Consider the following 21,989-nt stretch of genomic DNA (forward strand, 5'->3'; position numbering starts at 1 on the left):
TTACGATGTATATCCCCACCCCTGCTACCAGTCGTTACCTGCTCTAAAACAACACATTTTAGTTGTACAATGGTGTGTCGGGCTTCATCAAAGTGGGCAGCTACCGGGGATTTCTGACTCTTGGTGTGGATACTGGACTTATGCTCTGTCCATCTCGTTTTCACTTTTCTGGTGGTTATCCCTACATAATAGAATCCACAGGTACATTTAAGTGCATAAATCACATTCTTAGCGTCACAGGTGCAGGAGTGTCTCAGCATAATCGGTTTCCCAGAGTGAGGGTGTGCTATGTTATTGCCTTTGATGGTACCTCAGCTTTGACCAAGCTCTTGCGTAAGGACCTGCTGTTTCTGTATGCAAATGTTGGGAGTTTCTGAAACAGTTGTTGTAACTGTGGGTCCATTCCCAGCATTGGCCAGTTCTTTTGTATTGCCCTCTTGATCTTCATGCTCTGCATCGAATAAGTTGTAACATATACAAGTGGTTCCCCAGATTTGGTTGGTTTAGGCACAAGCAGTGTCTCTCGATCAATATCTCTGACTTTCCCTGCCACATCAGTGATCATCGAAGGATTGTAGCCTCTTGACATGAATTTAGTCTCAAGCAGAGAAGATTGACGTTCATACTCAAGTGTTTTCTGAAATATTACTTCTATAGAACAAGAACTGGCTAAGAAGTACACTATCAACAGTTCTCTTAGGATGGAAACTTGTGGCTAGTGATAGGCTATTTCGGTCAGTCTGTTTGGTGTAGATCCTGGTCTCAAGTGAGGCATCACCAACATATAGCTCCACATCCAGAAAGTGAATAGTAGTGTTACTTGTCTCAGTTGTGAATTTAATCTGAGGATGCATCTCGTTCATCATTTTGTAAAAGTTCTACAGTTCATCTTGGGGGCCTGTCCATATCCCAAAGATGTCGTTGATGTACCTGATGTATAACGAGAGGTGTCTCATCCATCTCGGTGAAGTTAGAATGTGTTCATGCTCCAGGTAGCACATGCATGCATTCGCATAGCATGGTTCCATGACTGCACCCATGCTTGTGCCTGATATTTGTAGGAAGAATCGATCCGGGAATTTAAAGAAATTGTTCATAAGCACCACTTTCAGGGTAAGGACAAAAAGTCTGTCACCCTGGCACTTCTTGGATTTTAATAGTAGCCATTCGATTGCTTATAGGCCAGCTTCATGTGCGATGTTAGTATAGAGCAATGTTACATCCATAGTGAACATCAGGTCTCTTCCTTTCACAAATAACAGAAACTCTCAGGAGCCTCACAAGAAGGAGAGTGCCTGCAGATGGTCTGCACTGTAGCAAAGTGCGTTCAATGATATAAAAGGTGTCCTGACAGCCGATGACACATTGGAGTTTTTCAACCCGTAAAAGAAGTCAGAGGTCAGCATGGACGCCAGCCCATTTGGCCTAGGGGTGGTGCTAATGCAGTCCGATGATAGTGGGTCAGATCCACCAGTGGCATTTGCCAGCCCGGCACTTTCGGCAAACCGCACAGCGATATTCGCAAATTGAGAGGGTGGCCCTAGCGGTGCTATGGGGCTGCAAGCACTTTTACCTGTACATCTACGGCAAACCCATGAGTGTCATCATTGATCATAAGCCCCTGATACCGATTATGACTGGCTCTTCCTCCAAACTGCCAGTGAGGATTTAAAAGGGGCTGCTCACCTTGCAGGAGTACGACCTTGAGCTAACATTCCGCCATGGGAAAACCAACGCAGTACGCTATCTGTCCCACCACCCCAGTCAGGGAAGAGGGGATCCAAAGGAAAAGGAAACAGAAGAATATCTGCACAATCTGGATGAGTCGGCGACTCCTGTCTCCATGTCCATTGATGACATCAGCAGGGCTTCAGCCGAAGACAAGTGTTTCAGGATAGTCTATGCTGCAGGGACCAAGGGAGAGTGGCGAAAAGTCCTCGAAAAATTGGACCAACGCACGATAGAGACGAGGAATGCGTTGAAGCAGATGCAGAGAGTGAGGGGCGAGCTCACGGTCATGGAGGATGGCCTTGCATTAAGGGGCTCAAACATGGTACTCTACGCCAGCCTTGTGAAAAGGTCATTGGAACTAGCACAAAAATGCCACCAAGGAGTCGGCAAGACCAAGGCGTGTTCCTACATGAAGGTGTGGTTTCTGGGCCTGAAAGAGCAGATGAAAGAATTTGTCTGCAGCTGTGTGTGGTGTCAGGCGGCCTTGCCACACCAACAGGAGCCACTCATTGAGTAGATGGACAGGAGTTACGTGCCATGGGGGACAGTACACATTGACTTCGGATCAACGTGCCGGGACAATCACTTCTCGGTCATGGTCAAACAGTGGTCAAGGTACCCTGAAGTTGAATTATGCTCTGACAATGGGTCCCTGTTCCAGGGCCGAGAGTTCACTGAATACCTGAGAGACTGCGGTATTGCGCAACGGAAGATCATGCCGCTGTTACCCGGGCAAATGGGGAGGCAGAATGACCGATGTGTACACTGAACAAGGTATTCAGGATTGGCCCATGGACAGGCAGAATGTGAGAAGGGCACTTTGTTTCAATTCTTATCTTAATATCGAACAACCCTTCATTGTTCCACTGGGGTGTCGCCCAGGGAGGCGTGTTCCAACGATGCCTGAGAGGGTTTTACCAGACCACTTGCCACAAGCACCAGGGGTCATAGACGATGATGCTGTGTTGGAGGAAAGAATGAGAGCCAATGAACGGGGAGGGTGACTGGAGGAGGTTGTGACATGAGTATCTGGAGATAGGAGACCGGGGTGCTGGTAAGAACAAGGAATCAGTTGTACATGTAGCGACCATTGTGCATCACACACCAGTGCCAAAGCCGGCGGTAAAAGGCAATGCTGCCGTCATGTTCTTTTTTTGTTTTTTAAGTATTTCAGCGCGGTTCATGGGGTTGGGCGGCTGAGTCTGGCTGGATCTCGACATCCGGCTCCCTATCTGGTGCCGGAGCTCGGATCCGCCGAGAGCCAGCCCAATGACCAGCACTGTGTGTCTCCTTATGCTACGCGGCCTCACCAGGAAGAGGCCCCATCACAGCCATGTCGCCCAGCATTGTCTTCTTCCCAAGAGAAGCGTGTTGCTCCTGAGCTATCCTCCCAGCCCTTCCATGGGCACCAGGGGATGAAATCACAATGGGAAATCAGGCAGCAAAACCTCAGAAGGGCACAGGGGCAACATTACAGGAGCACACTTCTGCAGGCATATTGAGAGCCTGGGAGCAGTATTACATAAGCTAGAAAGCACACTTGCCTGGAGAGCATACTTTAAAAAGGAGGTTTGTGTTTTGTTAAAACAAATGTAAAAAGCGAATGGATGCGTGCCCCATGTCTGTCCTTTGTTGGGCCGAGCTTTTAGGTGACCAGAGTGCTAACGAAGAAGAGGTGTGCCCAGTGCTTTAAGTGGGGTAAGAAATTGAGGGGGGGCCCTCGTTTGGGGCGTGATATCCGCTGTGGGCGTGGCCTAAAAGTGCACAAATCATAGTAGGGTGCGCAAACAAATATATAAATGTAGTAGAGCATTTATGTATTTGTATGCGTACTAGTATGGTTTGTGTATTTTTCAAGCGTTCTTTTATAAACATAGCAATGTTACATATTTCTATGTTTATAAAAGGTGGCTTGAAAGTGTACAAACCATAGTAAGTTACGCACACTTCTGTGCTTACCTTACCATGGTTTGTGTACTTTTCAAGCCACCTTTTATAAACATAGACTTTTGTAACATATTTCTATGTTCATAAAAGATGGCTTGAAACGTACAAGCCATCTTTTATAAAGCGTTGAGGAAGGACAAAACCCAAGGTGGTTTTGTCCGTCGACAAAGCTTTATAAAAGATGCCTTGAATTGTGTACGTTTCAAGCCGTCTGTTATAAACGTAGAAATATTTCTACGTTTATAAAAGATGGCTTGAAACGTACACATTTCAAGGCATCTTTTATAAAGATTTGCCAAAGGAGACAGGCACCTCGGGCTCAGTGATAGCTGCTCTGAGCAGAGATCACAGAGCCCAAGGCGTCTTTCACCCTCTGGGAACCCGCGGGCTCCGTGATTTAATCTACATATTAAATCATGGAGCCTGCAGGTTCACAGAGGGTCAGTGACCTGGCGAGGGCAAACAAAGGAACTGTAACTTCCCTGATGACCCCTCAGATGGGGGGTCATCAGGGAAGTTACAGTGACTGACAGAAGTGCCAGCCAGCCTCAGCGACGCTGTGGCTGGCTGGCACTTCTGTTGTCCACTTGCCTAACGTTACACTGGCGGGCGCATCTCCCGTCGCGGCTGCGGCCGTGGCGGGATAATGCGTCCTGCCATGGCGTGGTGGGACCGGGGGGCCCCGGCAGGGCCCCGGCTCAGCCCCACTTTTTGGAGACTGGCGGGGCCCGGCCCCGGCAGGCCCCGGCCCACTTAAAGCACTGGGTGTGCCTCGCGGGGCGTTCCGTAGGTTTGGCACAATGCCCCACCCTCCCTCCACAGTCACCCCTCCCTGCTCCCACGCCTTCTCTGGACAAGGCCGCGTGACATTCATTGGAGAGGAGGGTGTCTTTTCATTGTAAAATGTGAAGGCCTTCCTTCCTCCCTCGGCCATTTAGAGGGGAGGAATGCGCTTCCCCCGGGGACCCTCTTGAGAAACGGGAAGAGCTCCCAAACCACTCCAGGCAAGGAAGCACGGATCACTGCTTGCTCTGTCTTTGGCCCGTTTTCAGCGTGTTCCTGCCCCATTACTCAGCAGAGCAGTTTACGTAACACGCCTCGGACATCTGTTACTCCTACAGGCCCCGAAGGATGGCGCAGTGGAAAACTGTGTGTGTGTGTTTTTGGGTTAGGCTGACTCTTGTCAACCAAACAAATGACAACCGGGAAGAGGGGCAACGCATTACACTCCAAGATTCGGTCCGTTACCCACCCTGCCAAATCCCGCGTTCTCCCCGCGGCTCCCTCCCCCACAAAGCAGAGGAACAAAAACATCCCAGGAAAGCCAGCCGAGAGTCTTGGCTCTTGGTGGATGGGGGCGGGGCGTGACGCCAGAGAATAGTCGCTTTTACTTCCAATGTGTATTAGATAGCCCTACCGGGAAAATCCGTCTCCGCAGGCTGCTGCACATTGAATAGCTGTCAAGGGCGGCTTCTACTCAGTAAGACGAGTTCTATGTCTCTGAACGAGCTGCACCCGTGACTAGAAGGTGGCCTTGCCACTACCTGGCCAGGTACACAGCCTGTCAAAGATTTGGCTACGCGTATAAACTCCCAAAGAGCATTATAGTATGGTTTTGATTTCCCAGTACTCGGTGGTGACGGTTGCCCTTGACAGCCCTTCACTCACAGGAACATTATCTTTCCCTTTTCCTCATTACAGAATCCCCAGAAAGTAAAAAGCGCCCAAAACACACAGTAAGTGGCATGAGTGTAATTTTAGGCGATACGGGGGTGCAAGGGTGTTTGCCTCTTCCGACCCAACTTTCGTGGCACACAATTTTGTCCCCATCACTTGGCAGTGGCCCCTTGCCTTTAGATAACATTACTCGCACCCCCACCCCCAACATTTTCAGCAGAGTGACTCCCCTGGTAAGTGGCCTAGGCCTGACGCACTCATTCTAGCAGACAGCCCCAATTAACAAAACAAAAAAAAAGTCCTTTCTGGCTTGATTGACGGGTCCGAGTCTGGCGGGTCTGCCCGCCCACTGCTCGCATGCTCTGGAGAATGTAATCAACTCTTTGCCGCTGTGTTCAGGGGACCATCTGAACAGTCCGAATCCATGCTAGGGGAATCCAATCAAATAGTCACTTTTTGGGATACTGAACACAGCGGGAAAGCGGTGAGAACGACGGAGGGATGGAGCAGGCTGCGGTGGGTAACTGCCCATAACTCCCAGGAATGCGGCCCCGCCGCAATAATGGGAAACCAAATATCCCCCAAGGAAAACGCATCTCCCTGGGAGACCGACTGGGGCTTCCAGAGGAATAATGTCCCATCGAAAGGGCACTTTCCACTCAGCCGTCCCTATTTTGTATTTCATGGTGTGCTTGATTTTAGTGCCTCCGAAAGTTCTCCGAACATTTTACGGTTAATTTACACATCTCGTAATTAAAGATTGAGGACATTCGATGCAGTTGCCTCTGTAGCATTTCTAAAGGGCTTAACTGCCATCATTATTTCTGCAGTGACATTACATAATCAGAACATTTAGGCAATATAACCCTCAGATGGGAGCATTACCAGTTGGGTAATGCCCCCAGGGCCATAGTTAGAGCGTAGCCCCGGGGGCCTTACCCGACCAGTAATGCTGCCATTAGTACCCCGGCACGTCGCAATTTTTCTCGAGTTGAGAAACGGCGCTGCAACTGTTTCTCGACTCAAGAAAAAAAAAGAAAAAAAAATGTCCGCCAGGGATAAGGGGAGAAGGGACTAGACGTAGTCCCTTCTCCCTTTCCATGGCGGCCACTTGCGGAAAGAACTCCCGGGTGCGGCGTTGCGCTGAGCCCTGTCGGTTGGGTAAAGGCCCGAGCGACGGCCAATGTGCTTGCTCTTTACAAGCTCATTGACCCTCGCCGGGTACTTATGTATAATATAGAAAATTATAATAGAAGAGTTGACTTTGTATATAGAAGGTTAGTACCAGGAATATTTAATACGTGGCTAGTTGGGATGGGCTGTTATGACAAAATGACTACTGCTCTGCAGGAGTACAGGGATGAATAGCAAATAAAACTCCTACTAAGCGCCACACTACGCTAAGCCCAATCATACAGATGAACCGGACACAGCCCGAGAGGTAGACCTCCTGTGCCTCGAAGGGTAGTGCAGGCCGAGGGCAGGCTATACGCCTCAAGAGGGTTGTGAGCTGGCACAGAAGCGGACCAATCAACAGTAGTACTGTGGTTCTAACATAAAAGAATGTACAACCACAGCTCTATAAAAAGAGGGTACTTTAATTAAACTAACAATGCAAGCAAACTCGTCAGAACACTGTGATCCACCCCTGCACAGGCTTTGAAATAAGGGGTTTGAAGATGGCAGGAAACCGGCAATGATTTCAACAGTAATGGACAAAGTTATTGAAGATGTCTTCTAATGTAGAGGATGGTGTTTTACAAGTCACTAGGAAAGGTGTGCCAGAGGGACAGACACCTTTTAATGGTGGCCTTTGGGGCTCAACAGTGTCGAACTAGGATTCTAGGCGCGTCAAATAGGTCGAGTCAGCTTTCAGATATTTCAAGTCAGAGTTTCCCACTGGATTGTGGGCGTCAAGATGGTCGAGTCAGCTTGTTCAACAGCGGATCGAAAAAAAAGTGTCATTTGTCAAAGGCATTTCTGCTTGCAGAGGCTTGCAAACAATTTCAAAGCAGTCAAGGGTTGGTGATTTACATCTGGGGGCTGGAGGGACACCATCCAGTGTCTCCAAAGAGAAGGTAAGTGCTTTGTTTGGCACTTCTAAACCAGGAAGGTTTGTAGAGAAGACTTGCAGGGTTCTGACAACTCCAGTCAGCAGGTCCTGGGTACAGGTTGTCTCAGCGGCAGTCTGTCTTTTCCAGTCTGCAGTAATCCCAAATATTCCCGTGTGATGCTTAGGGAGAAGAGCTTGCCCCTTCCTTGGAGATCTCGATCTTCACCTCTATGGCAGAGGGCATTGGAGCAGGCTGTATTCCTAACAAGGTTCCAGAAGAATCCTTCTTTAAGTGTCCAAAGACAAATCTGTGGACATCCCCTTCTTCCCCACTTGCAGCAGATTGGTACCATTCTAGCCTTCTGTAAGGGGACCAATCCTGCCTGATGTTTCAGAATCTTCTCGCCTGGTGATTTCATACCCAGAGCGCTTTGTCTGCAGGGAATGAGGAGGGGGATAGGAAGTTTGGGAGCGCTTGGAAAATGGAAGATGGTGGAACCCCTCTTTAACTGGAAAGTCCTCTGCTGGGCCAATCTAATTTGCTCCTCCCTCCATTTGATATGATATGATATGATTGTTTATTTATATAGCGCCTATACACAATGTGTTTCAAAGCGCTTCAAGGCAAGGGAGGGAACAAGGTAAAATACAACCACATTTCTACAGGCCATGAACAGTAAGGATGTGAAATTAACTATCGTACTCGGCCTGACGACATTTCAGATAGTGCAAGAGCTAAGACATAGATAAGGGAGGGAGGGGGAGAGTGGGAAGGAAATGGAAACAGACAGGCGACTACCGTACTAGGCCTAATGACATTTCAGGTAGAGCCGGAGAAAAACAAAAGGTGAGGGAGAGGGGTGCAGAAAGGGAGGGGAGGAACAAAACAAGCGACTATCATACTAGACCTGACGACATTTCAGATAGTGCTGGAGGGGTGGTGGGGAGGAAAAAAACAGTAATGGGAGGATGGAGGAAACAGACAAGGTTGCTATCATATTAGGTCCAGGGACAATTCTGATAGAGTAAGTGCATTTCCCTCCTATGTTAAAAGTATCTGTTAATGAACAACATGGCATGATTTCCCATAGCCTGTCAGAGCCTGCCCCGTGAAGCACTGTACCTCTCCCTGCTACCCCTGGGACAAGCCCATGCCTGCCTGGCAGGGCAAGTGAAAACCATTCACCTGGAAAGTCAGAGGCACTTGCTGGGGCACAGCCCAAATGGTTTGTTTAGAGACAAACTCAGCCCCAGATAGAGAATAAACAGAAACCCCAGGCCAGGTAGGTCAAGTAGCCAGGTCAAATTGCCAAGCCGATAATAAAATGACATCAATAGGATTTGGCCAATATAATTGTGGAGACCCAGAGATCACCATGTCATAACCAGACATGACTTATATTTTGAATTGCCATCTACCACCAGAACCTGAGGCCCACAATTATTTCTTTTAATTTAGATTCAGGATTGCCCACAGTGAAAGGCAGAAACTGAATGCTGAACTTGTGTGTCCCGCAGTTGCTGGCAGGAATGGACGTGTTACTTGTCAGTGCCATGTTGCCAATCTCCCTCACGTTTACGGCACCATTTTATTAATACAAAAAAATAACCAAAAAGCTCAGGCTCGCCTGCCCTCACAGATGGCATTCTATCACATACTCTTAGCTGGTCGTGGAGTGGTCTGGATCTGGACCAGGGAGTCTAGCAGCAGAGGGCAGGGTAAATACTGCAAACATGTGTGACCAATAGCCTTTGCTGTTTGCCAGGATCCCCTTGTAAGTCTGCTTTTGAAAGGAGCGAAGGTCACGTGACCCCTGGAGCATCAATCAGGTTGCAGGTGAGCACACAGGTTTTTGAATGGTGTTGGGTGAGCAAAGATGGCGGCAGATTTGCATTACACGTGCCCTCAAAAAGATCCCCTGAAGCATTGCTGCCACTGTGAATGTCTTCTTATCTCAGAGTTTACGTGCATAATCTGAAGAACCGACTTACCATGCACCGAATGCTGCCTATTCGGTAGGAGTGGCAGGTCTACTAATAGGGTCTGTAGCTTGTTCACTTGCTTCAACAACATCCATCAACTCAAGCATTGTCTATTTTCCATCCAAGCATAGATATCAAGTGCCTAACTTAATCTCAACTCTAAAAGGACCAAATCATTCTCCTAGGAAATCCCACCAAGCATGCCCAAATCCAAAATTGGCTGACTGACATGAAGCTTAACAGATTCATGCCTTACCTCTCACACAGTGCAAAATCGTTCGGCTTTACTACCGGTTGAGACGTCCCATTCAAAACACACATCACAAAGAAGATCTAAACAGCATGGTACCATTGTGGTCCTTGCCAAAGTCAAACCTTTCATTTAATTGCTGCCCCAAGTTTCGAACAATTGTCCAAGTCCTGGTCAAGTCCCACTCGGATGGTGGCAATGCCCTATTAGAAAATTTCCAAATGCAAACTGTGCCTGCTGAAAGCCATCCAGCATGCTTCACATCGCATTGGCCCATCTATCCTGCACTTCAGGAAGGAGCGATGACCCTGCTCTTTAAGAAAAATATCGTCACTCATTTACCCCACAGCAGTGCTCTTTCTTCCACTTCGCTCTCCATATACCCCTCCGCCCTCTTTTTTTATAGCATTCCAATGCTGTGTAACTCAGTTTGCCTTTATAAACATGATATACAAATAAAGTGATCAAGGCCTCCATGTCACCCGTATTCCACCCAATTTATTCTTTAAACGCTCATTATTTTTCTCAAACAAATATATTTATATATCAAAGGTTAAAATATGTAAAGTACATATTTCCACAGACAACACATGGACATTTCAACATATTTCATAGCATAGCTATACATCTACTCCCTTGACCAGACACAAAACAAAAATAGTTTTCAACAAAAGACCTGAACAAACATAGATCCAACATGTATGAATAAAGTGCAAAAAAAGCCCCTGGCACATCAGGGGACTATTAAAATCTTGTTTGTCCTTTTATCCTATGACCTGCCCATTGTTTGCAGTGTCGTGATTACTTCTTAAAGAGTTGACGAAGAGTTGGTTCTCATTGGCACCTTTGTATGCCCAATGAGTCCCCATTTGTTGGTTAACTGTAGATGTTGTGAATTCCCGCTAATAAGAGATAGCGCTATATTTAAGCAATATGCCCGAGCGGCGGGGGCATTACCGACTCAGGTAATGCCCCGGGGCCCATAGTTATAGGCCCCGAGCGAAGCGAGGGCCTTAACGAAGGCCCCGGGGCATTACCAGAGTCGGTAATGCCCCCGCCGCGAGGGGCATATAGCTATTAGTACCCCGGCCCGCATAAATTGCGTGACCGGGGCACTAAAAGCTTTATTTTTTTCCCGAAACGAAAAAAAAAAAAGACGTCAAAGAAAATGGCTGCCATGGAAAGGGAAAACGGAGTCCGTTTTCCCTTTCCATAAGTGCCATCGGGAGCGGACTCGCTGGAAACAGAAGCGTTTCCAGCGCGTCCGCTCCCGAAAAAAAAAGAAGGTAAGTGGGGTTGGGTGGGCAGAAGGGAGGGGAAAGGGAGAAAAAAACCCCGAAAAAAATTAAATAAAAACGTACCTGGGTCCCTGCCGGGGGACCATGGAAGCCTCCACATGGCTGGAGACTTCCATCGTCCCCCGCCGGGGACCAAGGCATAAAAGGTAAGTGGGGTGGGGAGGGTAGGGAGGTGGGAGGAGGGAGGAGGGAGGGAAGGAAAAAAAAAGCCTTACCTCTGTCCCCGGCGGGGGGCGAAGGTAGCCTCTCAGCCTTGGGGAGGCTCGGAGCGGGGATGGCCCCGCTTCGAGCATCCTCATTGGCTGAGGGGCTGCCACGCCCCCCGCCGGGGACAAAGGCCGTGGAATCCCGACAGAGGGATTCCCGGCCTGGTAATGACTCGGCGAGGGACAATCAGAATGGCTCTTTCATTCTGATTGCGCCCTCTCCAGGTACTAATAGACATTTATACATTTATACACTATAGGAATTAAGCAGCGGCTAGGGTTTGTAAAATGTCCATGTGTTGTCTGTGGAAATATGTACAATACATCTTTTAACCTTTGATATATGAATACAATTATATTTGTTTGAGAACAATAATGAGGGCTTAAAGAAAGAATTGTGTGGGATACGTGTGACATGGAGGCCTTGATCACTTTTATATTTGTATATGTTGATTATAGCCTGGAAGATTAAGGCCTACCAGCCACCTTAAGTGTATAGATACCTTTCTAAACATGATACATGCATACTACGTTGCAGCAGGAAGTGGTCTGTTCCTGTTGTTAGTATCGCCCACATGTGTTTGCTCCATCCCAGCTTTCTCCACCAGGACCTTTTTTCTTAGTAATTATTCTCTGTTTGCTGGATACATCATTAGCTTGGCTGGCTTAACTGTGCAGAAAGAGGTCCAGTTTCAAATATATTAGATAATACCAGTCCCTTCACTGTATTTCTATTTTTATATTATTTCAAGAACAGTGATTCCAATTCAATAAGAAATTACATAAAATAAAACACTCACAGATAGCGGAGGCATTCCCTAGAAGGGTGCCTGTACAATAGCACAAAAATGAGAACACGTGGTGAGCCAGATTAGGATGGTGTGAACAAAGTGGGACATAGAGCAGGGACAAAACTAACAAAAAATATAAGAAACAGGTGACTTATAAATGTAACATTATGTTCCTTGAGCAGGTGGTCCCAAGACTCAACTTGGTACTTGATGTTTGAGGTGGAAGGTTGGTTGAAGGAGATGTTTTCTTCACCTGCTTAGTTTATATTTACATTAATAAAGCAATACTTCACTTACGTGTGGTCTGCCTCGACTCCTTGACAAAAATTGGTGGTGAGGGACATGAACTGCAGGCATATCGCTCCCCTCATGGATCGTCAAGCGGTGTAATCCACCTCAGGAAAGCGGGCTGGTGACCGTGGCTGCTCAGGTCGCTGGTGCTGCACCGACCTGCACAGGGTCGGACTGGAGCATAACATTGTCTGGGGCACCAATGATAAAGTGGCCCACAGTTGCAAATGGCAATTCTGTCCTCTTGTGACAGACTGAATAGTACCCAACGGGACATTTTTTGATAATATTTGATCCAAATTTTGCATCTTAAAGAATATTTATTCAGCAACACTGGTCAAAACTACTAGCCGCATAGTGAAGTAACTCTTCAAACTGGCCCACATTGGCCAAAAAAGTGGCCCACTTTGACCCAAAAAACTGGCCCACACTAGCATTTTGCGTTTTTAGTTTGGGCATTGCCATATTGCCCTGTGGGCCAGTCCGAGCCTGGACCTGTCCAGCCGAACCAAAGCCACACCAGAACAAGATGAGAGAGGCAGCAAAAGGGGGCGGCTACCACCAGGGCCCCACAGGAGTGTCCCCACACCAAAAAGACTGCAACCATGCCTGAAAATGTCAAAGGCAAGGAGGGGGGCGATGCAAGACAGTACAGCCAGCAAAACGATCCAAAATATCGCTGAGGACGAACGATCAGTGCCACCTAGCGGAGATAGTGGAAGCAAAGGGTTGGTGCAAACTGAATTCTCTGCAATTATGTGACAGTTATGTACAACAGTTAGGCACTGCAGTCAGTGGCAGGGTGGGCACTTATCAGTTTGAGAACTCGGCCCGCTGGTCCGGCCCTGTCAAAGGCTCCGGTGTTAGTTTAGGGCTGCCTCACTGTGTGTAGTTGCTGCCCTCCTTCTTCCCTCAGACCTCAGGAAAACATGAGTCATCTGCATCTACATGCCCCATACTGCAGTGGTAGCTCACTGTATTAGGCACATGTTGTTCAGATCCTTGCTTACTTTGCAGAGAATGTGTTCGATTCCAGGCAGGGACAGATCTTTTTTTCTGTTTTTAATTAAACGCGGCCCATTCAAGTAGCTAACATTTAAAAAAAGAGTAGCAAGAACATCAATCCATGTACGGCTGGCACTGCCATGCTAGCAATGGGTGCAAAAGTCCTCTTATTGTGTGCCAGTGCAGAGGACTAGTTTAAGATTTTTCCCACGAGCTGGAGTCCCCTACTGCCTCGGCTGCTGGTGGCCTTCCAGTCCACCCCCGACTGCAGTGTTCAACAATGTATGGTGAAATTACTGTCTCAGAGCCGCAATGCTCTACTTGCCAAAATTAGACGAATTCCCCACATCTTAAAAATTGCATTGGCGTCTAACAAGACACTATGAAAAATGTAATATCACCTCCATGTTTTCTACCATCCCCTGGCAAATCCACCGTGCCATGATAAGATTGGAAATAATGTTTAGTTTCTACCAGTGGAGCACCCATATAAGATGAGTAGAAATACGCAAACCCGCATTTCGTGTTTAGGATATGAAAGTTTCAGCATATACAAAGTATCATGCTGATCTAGACCCAATGCCTATGCTGGTCAAAGAGGGCGCAGGTGCGACCAACACACCACCATATCCAGCGGAAAGAGCAATTAAGAAAATTGACATTTTGGACAAAAAATAAATGTATTCCTTGAATGCTAAAAGTTGTTCTGTAGACGGCAATCAGGTGGAGAGACTTTGGACCGCTTCGTGGTGGACCTCAGAGCCCTCATTGCCAAATGCAGATTCACGTGGATGATTATGTTAAGTGACCACATCATGATGGCAACTTCTAACAAGAAAATTCAAGAACGGATATGGTTTGCAAAGAATCCAATGCTCAAAGAAGCTTTGACCCTGGCAAGAGAGACAGAGTGGTCTACCAAGCATTTGACTTAAGTAAACTCTAAAGGCCCCACAGTAGGTGAAGGTTTGAAAGCATTAGTTGTGCCGATTACCAACCTACGAATCAAAGCGGTGGGGAAGAGAGCCACCAGAGGAACAAGGGAGGGTCGGGGAGAAAGCCTTTATGTTTTAGATGTGACCACTTGGGTCACATTGCCTCCTCTGAGGACCACCCCACAACCAGGGTAACATGCCAAAAATGTAATAAGAGGGGCCACTGTGCTAGGCTGTGCAGGGCTAAGCTAGATGAGTGCAGGAGGAAACCTGTGGATGCACTAGAATGAGGAGTACAGAGATGATAGTCGGGTGGTACGGCAAATCACAGAAGCAGATCAGTAAAGGTGCGAACTAGACTGAGGCGAGAGTAAATAACAAAATATTCTCACTAGTTATGGATGGATAGCTCAGGGGCAATGTGCTCGCCTTAGAAGCAAGACGACACAGAGCAGCACAGGTTTGATCCCTGGGTCCACGCTTCGAAACCTCTGGTTATTAAGCGCGTTATAAATATCATATCATAACTGTAGAGTCAGGGTGGCTTACACACATTTTCCCCTTAATATTCCTCAGGAGTGGTTCAGACAATAAGTTGCAGAGTTAGCCAGGTCAGACATTGAGCCTACAAAGCGCATGGGGATATCCCATAGAAGTCTTGGGATATTTTGTCGCTGAGGTTGCCCTTAAGCAAAGAGTTATTGAGGGCAATATATATATAGCTAGCTGAGGAGGTAGCTCTTAGGATGGCAGCACCAGGGGGCACTGGAGATAGAATTACAGCCCGGGGAAGAAGAGCAGATGCAGACGATGGGTATGGAGAGTATTGACGTGTGGGTAGCGGCACTTAGATTACCAATCATTTCTTCATCAAACCTTGGTGAACTGAAGGGATTCATGCACAGGATCATCTTAAAGGAAGTGGTAATAATGACAGTACAAACAGTACAGCCAGAGGCTGTCAGAGAAGCCAGCAGCAGAGTTGGAAAAGTTACATGAAGCAAAAGGAATCAAATATATGGAAACCAGTGAGTGTCACCCGTAGTGGTAACATTGAGACCCGACAAACGTATAAGCACATGCGTTGATTTGGTGATTTGAAAATGGCTATATGGGTGGATAGGCCTCCCCTTTGAAACATTAATGAGATGATGATGATGATGATGGATTCCTATTGGGTCTCGACCCTGAATTTATCATGAGCATACTACTAAGTGGTAATGCTTCCTGAGTATTGGCATCTCACATCCTTTCCTGTTGGGGTTGTACCGCTACATGTGCAAGCCTTTTAATTTGGCATCAGCCTCTTCTGGTATCCCCGCAATCGTATGTGGGGGATACCAGGCAAAACATGCTTTCAGGCTGCTTCTCTTATACACTCAAAATTGAAGGAAGAATGCAACAAGTTGTTTTGTGCAGTGATGGAGAGGTCGATCCATGTGGGCAAACTCTCAGAAGTGAAAAGTGCCAGATAAAGACCATGAAGTTTGTTAATTAGGCTGCAGTTTTGGTGCAGAAAGAATTAAGCCCAAGCTGGGTCTGGTCAAAGCCATGGCAGTAGCCCGGCAACCAGAACTGAAAGACCAGTTGAAATCATTTCTAGGGCTGTTCGAGTTTTACTCTCCATCCATTTTGCTGGCATGGCGAAGCACCTAGGGATGTTATTGAAGACTGGTGTGAGGTTTCTGTAGACCGCAAAGCCTACTGATTGCTTTGAGGCCCTAAAACAGCAAGTGTTACCACACATCCATGCTACACAGATTTCAATGGGGGAGAGAATGTACGTCCTAGCGGATGCTTGCGAAGATGGCGTTGGTTCTGTGCTGAACGCAGGACTGTGTGGAAGAAATGACTGGCGGTGTGTTGAAACTGCTTACATGTATGAAAAGGAGATCTGTGGCGATATAGCCGGAGGCTCTAGCTTGCCGCTGGTCTTGCTGCCATTTTATAAAGATTGTGCGTGCAATGCCATTCATACTTGGGTCAGACACAAACCCTTAGTGCTATTGTTTACTACCCAGGGGTCCCGCAGGATGTCACTGCACATTGCTAGGTGGTTGGTGAATCTTCAGGAGTACAACTTTGAGTTGGAGTTTCCCCAGGCAGTAAGCATACAATAGCGGATTTCATAGGCTGTGTGAAAACCAGGTCCTAGGCTTTGATGAGCATGTGGAGAAGTGGTTGGCCACCATATATGAGAACATAAGATGATTGATATCAGAATAGGAGTGGCAAGTCTTTTTACAGGAGGAAAGGTACGCTGTCACACCCTGAGTGCGACAAATGCTTTATGGTGGTGATAGATGCATTCGCCAAAAGGAGAATTGTTGCAAGAGGTGGCAGGATCATTCCTCCAAGGGGTTTTAAGTCTAGGCTTATAGTGTTGGCCCATGAAGGGCTTCTTGACATTAGTATAAGAAAGTGCCCACTTTGGGAAACCTACTGGCAGGCAGCTATGGACAGTGAAGTTGAGGTGTTGGTTAGAGAATGTGAACAGTGTGAGAGGAGGGGCAAGCGCCTGGTCAGGAGTACCCATGAGCTGATTCCAGTGCCTATACCAGCAAAGGTGTGGTCCAAGTTTGCACTTCGCCTGATGGGCACCATGGACATACTGGGGTTGGACAAAAAGGTTTACCATTATGCTGCGAAATAACAGGTCGAAAGGGTTTGAAGTAGTGTTTGTGCCGGAAGTGACGACGGGAAGAATCATAAGGTTCCTACAGTCAGTGTTGAACTGCAAGGGACTGCCAGACACTATTGTAAGTGAAAATGGGGTTCAGCTTACCTCCAGTATTATAAAATATTTTTTAGCTGTTTGCGGAGGGAATGTGGTGAGCATGGCCTTGTATAGCCCCAAGAGCAGTGGCCTGGTCGAAAGAAAGAAATCAATCTCCCCATTAAAGATATTGCCCAGTTGTCCTTCACCAGTAGGCTAGATTGACACTAGGAGCTAGAGAACACAATAGTAACTTACATTCAGCGGCAGGAGTATATTCGTCACCATGATGTGTGGAAGCATAGCTGTGCCCGGCGTGGGTATCTGGTGAAGAACACTGTGGTGTGGATCTGGGGAAGGAATGGAAAAGGTTCAGAGAACAAACTAAAGTATAAGCAGTATTTGATGCCAATGGGCGTGCAAAACCCATAGACGGTCTGGTTGGTGACGTCTTTCAATCGACAGAACCCAGTTGAAGGGTTTACCGAAGTACTTGCCTTCCATAAGAGTTACTGAGATCGGGTCATGTTGGAGAATGGTAAACAATGGAGCCTGGGCACAGTGGTCCATGTGCATGTGTAGGAAGAAGGTTGAATTCCAGTGGAGGACACACCAACTGGTCCAGAAAAATGGGGCATGTTGGTGTGTGGCGAGTCACTAAAGGTTGGACCTGATGCCATGGGTGTGCCGTTAGTGGGAATGATGGTGGAGATGTCATGGGTTGGGAAAACATTGGTAGAGCTGATGTCATGGAAACATTGAAATGATATAAATGTTGCATGTCTGAACTTTGACTGCTAATCTTCCTCATTGTGCTGTTAATGTTGTTCTTGGTTCATTGGTGCTATTGTGTTTCAATTCCACAACCCCAACTCAAGAAACACTTAAGAAACCATCGGCCTTGCACATCAGAGAGAGTGGGTAAGTGACTAAAAGCAAAGGGAAGGACAAGTCAACCAGTTTGTACAGAACGCGAGAGGTGTCATTTCTTTTCATTTCTTTTCCTCCAGTGCACAAAAACAATACTTAAAGATCACTGCTCAAAGCAGACATTTCAGTAGTGCAGCTAGATAATTCACAATTGCACAAGCATGTTTTACATTTTCGCCAGAAGAGATCTTATACCACCAAGCGGCCATATCATTGTCTAAGGGAGCAAATTGACTAAGATGGGCAAAACGCAAAGCACTGGTTTTAAAATACAATCAGACAAGTACTGTGGAGCAATATTATTGATAGTTGTGTAGACTAGGAGAAGGAACTTGAAAGATTGGGTGGTTGTGCATGATGAGGCAGCCAGCCAGGTGTGTGTAGGTAGAAGTGGGGGAGGAAATGTTAAGAAGGTTCATGAAAGCAACAATAGCAGTGGTAATGATAAATTGTTGCAGTTGGAGGTCACTATTAAAGAGGACCCCCAAAGTTGCAAGCCTCTTGCGAGTGAGCAAGAACATCAGGCGGGAAGGAAATAGGAGGGTAGAGATGAAGTTGGAAGCTTGTAAAGAGATAACTTCCGTTTTTGAGTTCAGCAGAGAGACATCCCGGGACCGATTGCAGTGACACTTAATAAATCCATTCGGAGATGAGTGGGGAAAAGGAGAAAAGAGATTTGAGTATTGTCAGCAAACAGATGATTGGGAAAGCAAAATGACAAGATAATTATTTCTAGAGCAGAGGTGTAGAATGTGAAAAGCAGAGGTCCAAGGACTGGTCTTTAAGGGAAGGCCAACAGCAAGAGCTCACTGACCGATAAGAAAACTGCACTAATCCCCATATGTATGAAGGATGTCAAAATGTATGTACCTTGCTGGCTTATGCTCTATTCTAGTCTGCTATGCCAATGTACTGCATTCCCTGTAATTATGGAACTAAGCATGCCACAAGTAACAGCGCCGCAATGCCCCTGGGCTGTATGTGCGCTATTAAAATGCAAAAAATAAAATAAAGAGGAGTGGAATCAGAGGTTTGCGAGTTCCAGGAGATTTTTAAGGAGCAACCTTTCATCTAGGCAACCCACGAAAGAGCACACTTACAAAACCTGAGGTCCTAAAGTGTGGGGAGGAAAGAGAAGTGGTTGATAGTATCGAAAGCAGCAGAGGGGTCCAAAAGGATGACTATAGAGTGTGGAGCAGTGAGCATCAGACAGTAAGTTAGAGACTTTGCAGAAGGGTTTACTACAAAAGTCAAATTGAAGTGGATCTCCAAGGCCTTTTATCCTTAGTGATCTGATTGGAGACCACTGTGAGAAACCAGAGGGTGTCTCACCCGCTAGTCCCCTGGATCTCTCTCAGGTGGCCAGGGCACAGCCATTTTGGATCCAGACTCTGGGGGTGGATCAGTGAGGGAGAATCTCCTGGGTGAGGGGTGAGACAGCCGATTGTGAGGTCCAGTATTCCCCCCTTTTTTGTTCATCTACACCATCCTATTTTCTAGGATTTTCCAAAATCCCAACCCCCCTCCCCTTTTACACAAACTCTGGGCCATGGAAGAAGGTGACTGAGAGCAACCAGATTAACTCTCCCACATCATACTGGACATGTCCCATTAATCGGGTTAGGCAAAACCAGGCCCTTTACATTAAGTACATTAATGCATACACCTGATACAGGTTGGCTCTCCTCACACGAATAAAAGGCAACACATGCAGACACACTCTGAGCAAGGCAGAACACGAGGAGGAGCAGAACTTCCAGGATGAAGGCACACCTACTGGAGCAGAGCAACGGACCAAGGGATGAGAGCAGCGGGCCGATTACCCAGAGGGTTCCCTACTGGAGGTCGTTGCCTCCGACAGACCGTGAAAGACACATGGAGAAGGCCAGATCGCACAAGTGAAGATTTCATGGTGTTTCAAGGACGCGAGCGACCCTCCCGGGTGATCGGCAGAGTTGGGGAGGCGAGGCAAAGCCTGCGGTATTAACCTTGGCTCGTGAATTGGGAATAGTAAAACAAGAAAAAAGAGCAGACAGCCAGTGAGTTGGCAAGCGACCTTAGAGACTGGTGTGTATTAAAATGTATGGATTAGCAACATTATATCACAAGTGAAGGCTGCACGTGTGTAGATGCGACTCAAAGAAAGGCAGACCTGTGAATAAACTTTGTAGTGAAAAGCAGCTGTGGGATCAGTGATACTAAGTAACGGAGTGGTCCGGCGAAAGGAAGTAGCCCATTCGAAAGTCTCTGTGAAAGGTACATTGTTTGAAGTTATAAAGTGAACAAACAGCAAGAGGGAATTAAGCAAGAGTAAACGTGACTGTTGATGTTGAAGTGGTGCTGTGGTGGTCCGAGAGCCACACACACATTGGAAAGTCTTCGACATCCAAAAGGGATCTGAGCCCGATTGAGGGAGACCCATAGTAAAATAAGCTTGGGGAAGTGAGCCCCAGACAAGTTTGTGTTGAACTGTGATGAGAGAGGTCCAAGAGAAGTTAGAAAGCTCTCAGAGATAAGGGCAGGTGATTGAGACCAACAGCCTCATTACGAGTTAGTAAGTGGTAAAACTGGCCTTAACTGAGTTACTGCCAATTTTACCACTACGCCAAATATTGAGGTTGGGTTTTGAGTGGAGGATTCACCTCTAGAAAAACCCTGGTGTAAATCTTCCCACTCAATGCCGAAAAATAGGCAGAATTGGTGGAATTACTACAACGGTAATTCCACAAAAAACAGCCCCACTGTGTCCAATGGACCTAAAATAAATGGGGAATTACACTGCCGTCACCACTTGTAATTAGGGGGAAATTCCGCCTAACCAAGTGGTGGTAAGAGCAATTCCTTAAGGCAATTTTTGGGCAGATTTACCTCTGAATTTCCGCCTAACTCGTAATGCAGCTCTAAGTCTTTGACCATTTGAGGAGCAACCTGGTTGACAGGAGCAAAAGATGGGTGCTAATTTGGTAGCAGAGAAGTAGATGAGAGTAGGTGTAGGGTGTGTAGTGGACGGGAGGGTGGGGGAGAGAGAAATAGGAGGGCTGTGAGTGAGTCATGAATTGTAGAGATTTTAGAGGAAAAGTAATGAACAAAGTCATTAGTAGAAAGGAAGGAAGGAGCAGTATATGGAAGGTGGGAGGCTTGGGAGGTGTGAACCTCGGTTGGAGTGTAGGTGAAAGTTTGTGAGGGTGATGAAAAAGGGAGGAGATTAGGTTTTAGAAGTAATCAATGCAGAGGTGAGGGCAACAAAATATTTTTGCAGACTAGGAGTAGGGTGGGGGTCAGTGATTTGCATCAACGTTGTAGATCATAACGCATGGAAGGAGATGAGAGGACCACTGGGTCAGTAGAGCGGCAGATAAGCGAGAGAGGTAGGAGCCGAATAGCTGCACATTCCAAAGAAGATGAGGTGATGTCAGAGGGCAGCAGAGAGTGCCACTCATTGTTACCAAGAGTGCTCATTATATGCGAAATTGGGCCTGTTTTTGGCCCAAGGTGCTTATAATTTGAACACATCGCGTGTTTGATGTTTTAGGGGGGCTTACTTTTGCCTATCAACCTGATTCAGCCTGCCTGCTGGATGAATGAGTGGCTGCCTGCTTCTCTCTGATTAGTTCAGAAGCATGAATAACAGCGTCAACCAGAAAGAAGAACCGGCAGCCAATTAGGTGCAGCAGCCTCCCACACACAGTGGACGCCTCCCTCAACCCTCCCAAGCTTGGGTTTGCTTTTTGGGTTTATTTTGATGGTTGCCTGCTTGTTTTGGTCTTATGTCCAAGCTCCATTCGGCTTATTTTTTGCTTCTGACCTCACAATACTGGTGTCAGTGGTGGGGCGGTATTGATGAGGAACCCAATACCCTTCCCAACACGTCGGGCAGGGTGAGAAAGGGTAGCCGAGTCAGTGTGGAGAGCTGCTAGTATAGCAGAATCATGAGCATACATCCAGGTTTCTGTGATAGAAGTGAAAGTTTAAGGTGGTAGTAGGGGAAGTGGTCAGTGATGTAGGAAGAATTGTTGCAGAGTGATTATGCATTCCAGAGGCCAAGTGAACACGGGATAGGAGGTGGGGGAGAGGAGCATGTGTTGGCAGGCCCCCAGTTAACTCTCTGAGTAAAAAGGTGCTACATATTCCAAACATTTTTCCTGTCGCTTGTCTATGAGTAGTGTGTTTCACTTA

General features: G+C 47.0%; 1 protein-coding gene and 1 long non-coding RNA gene across 2 annotated transcripts in view; one reads left to right on the forward strand and one right to left on the reverse strand.

The window, feature by feature from the left end:
• The window catches only part of AKAP12 (A-kinase anchoring protein 12), a 561,266-nt gene that overhangs the window by 495,033 nt on the left and 44,244 nt on the right, over positions 1 to 21,989 (forward strand). The window lies entirely within an intron of this gene.
• LOC138467848 (uncharacterized) overlaps positions 1 to 21,989 on the reverse strand; it is a 402,333-nt gene that overhangs the window by 377,922 nt on the left and 2,422 nt on the right. The window contains exon 2 of the long non-coding RNA XR_011268158.1: positions 17,142 to 17,233. This is a non-coding gene — a long non-coding RNA (uncharacterized lncRNA). The remainder of the gene's footprint in view (positions 1 to 17,141; positions 17,234 to 21,989) is intronic.

The sequence above is a fragment of the Ambystoma mexicanum genome, chromosome 4q (assembly GCF_040938575.1).
Source record: "Ambystoma mexicanum isolate Mex_15411 chromosome 4q, UKY_AmexF1_1, whole genome shotgun sequence".
In the NCBI taxonomy this organism is placed as follows: Eukaryota; Metazoa; Chordata; class Amphibia; order Caudata; family Ambystomatidae; genus Ambystoma; species Ambystoma mexicanum.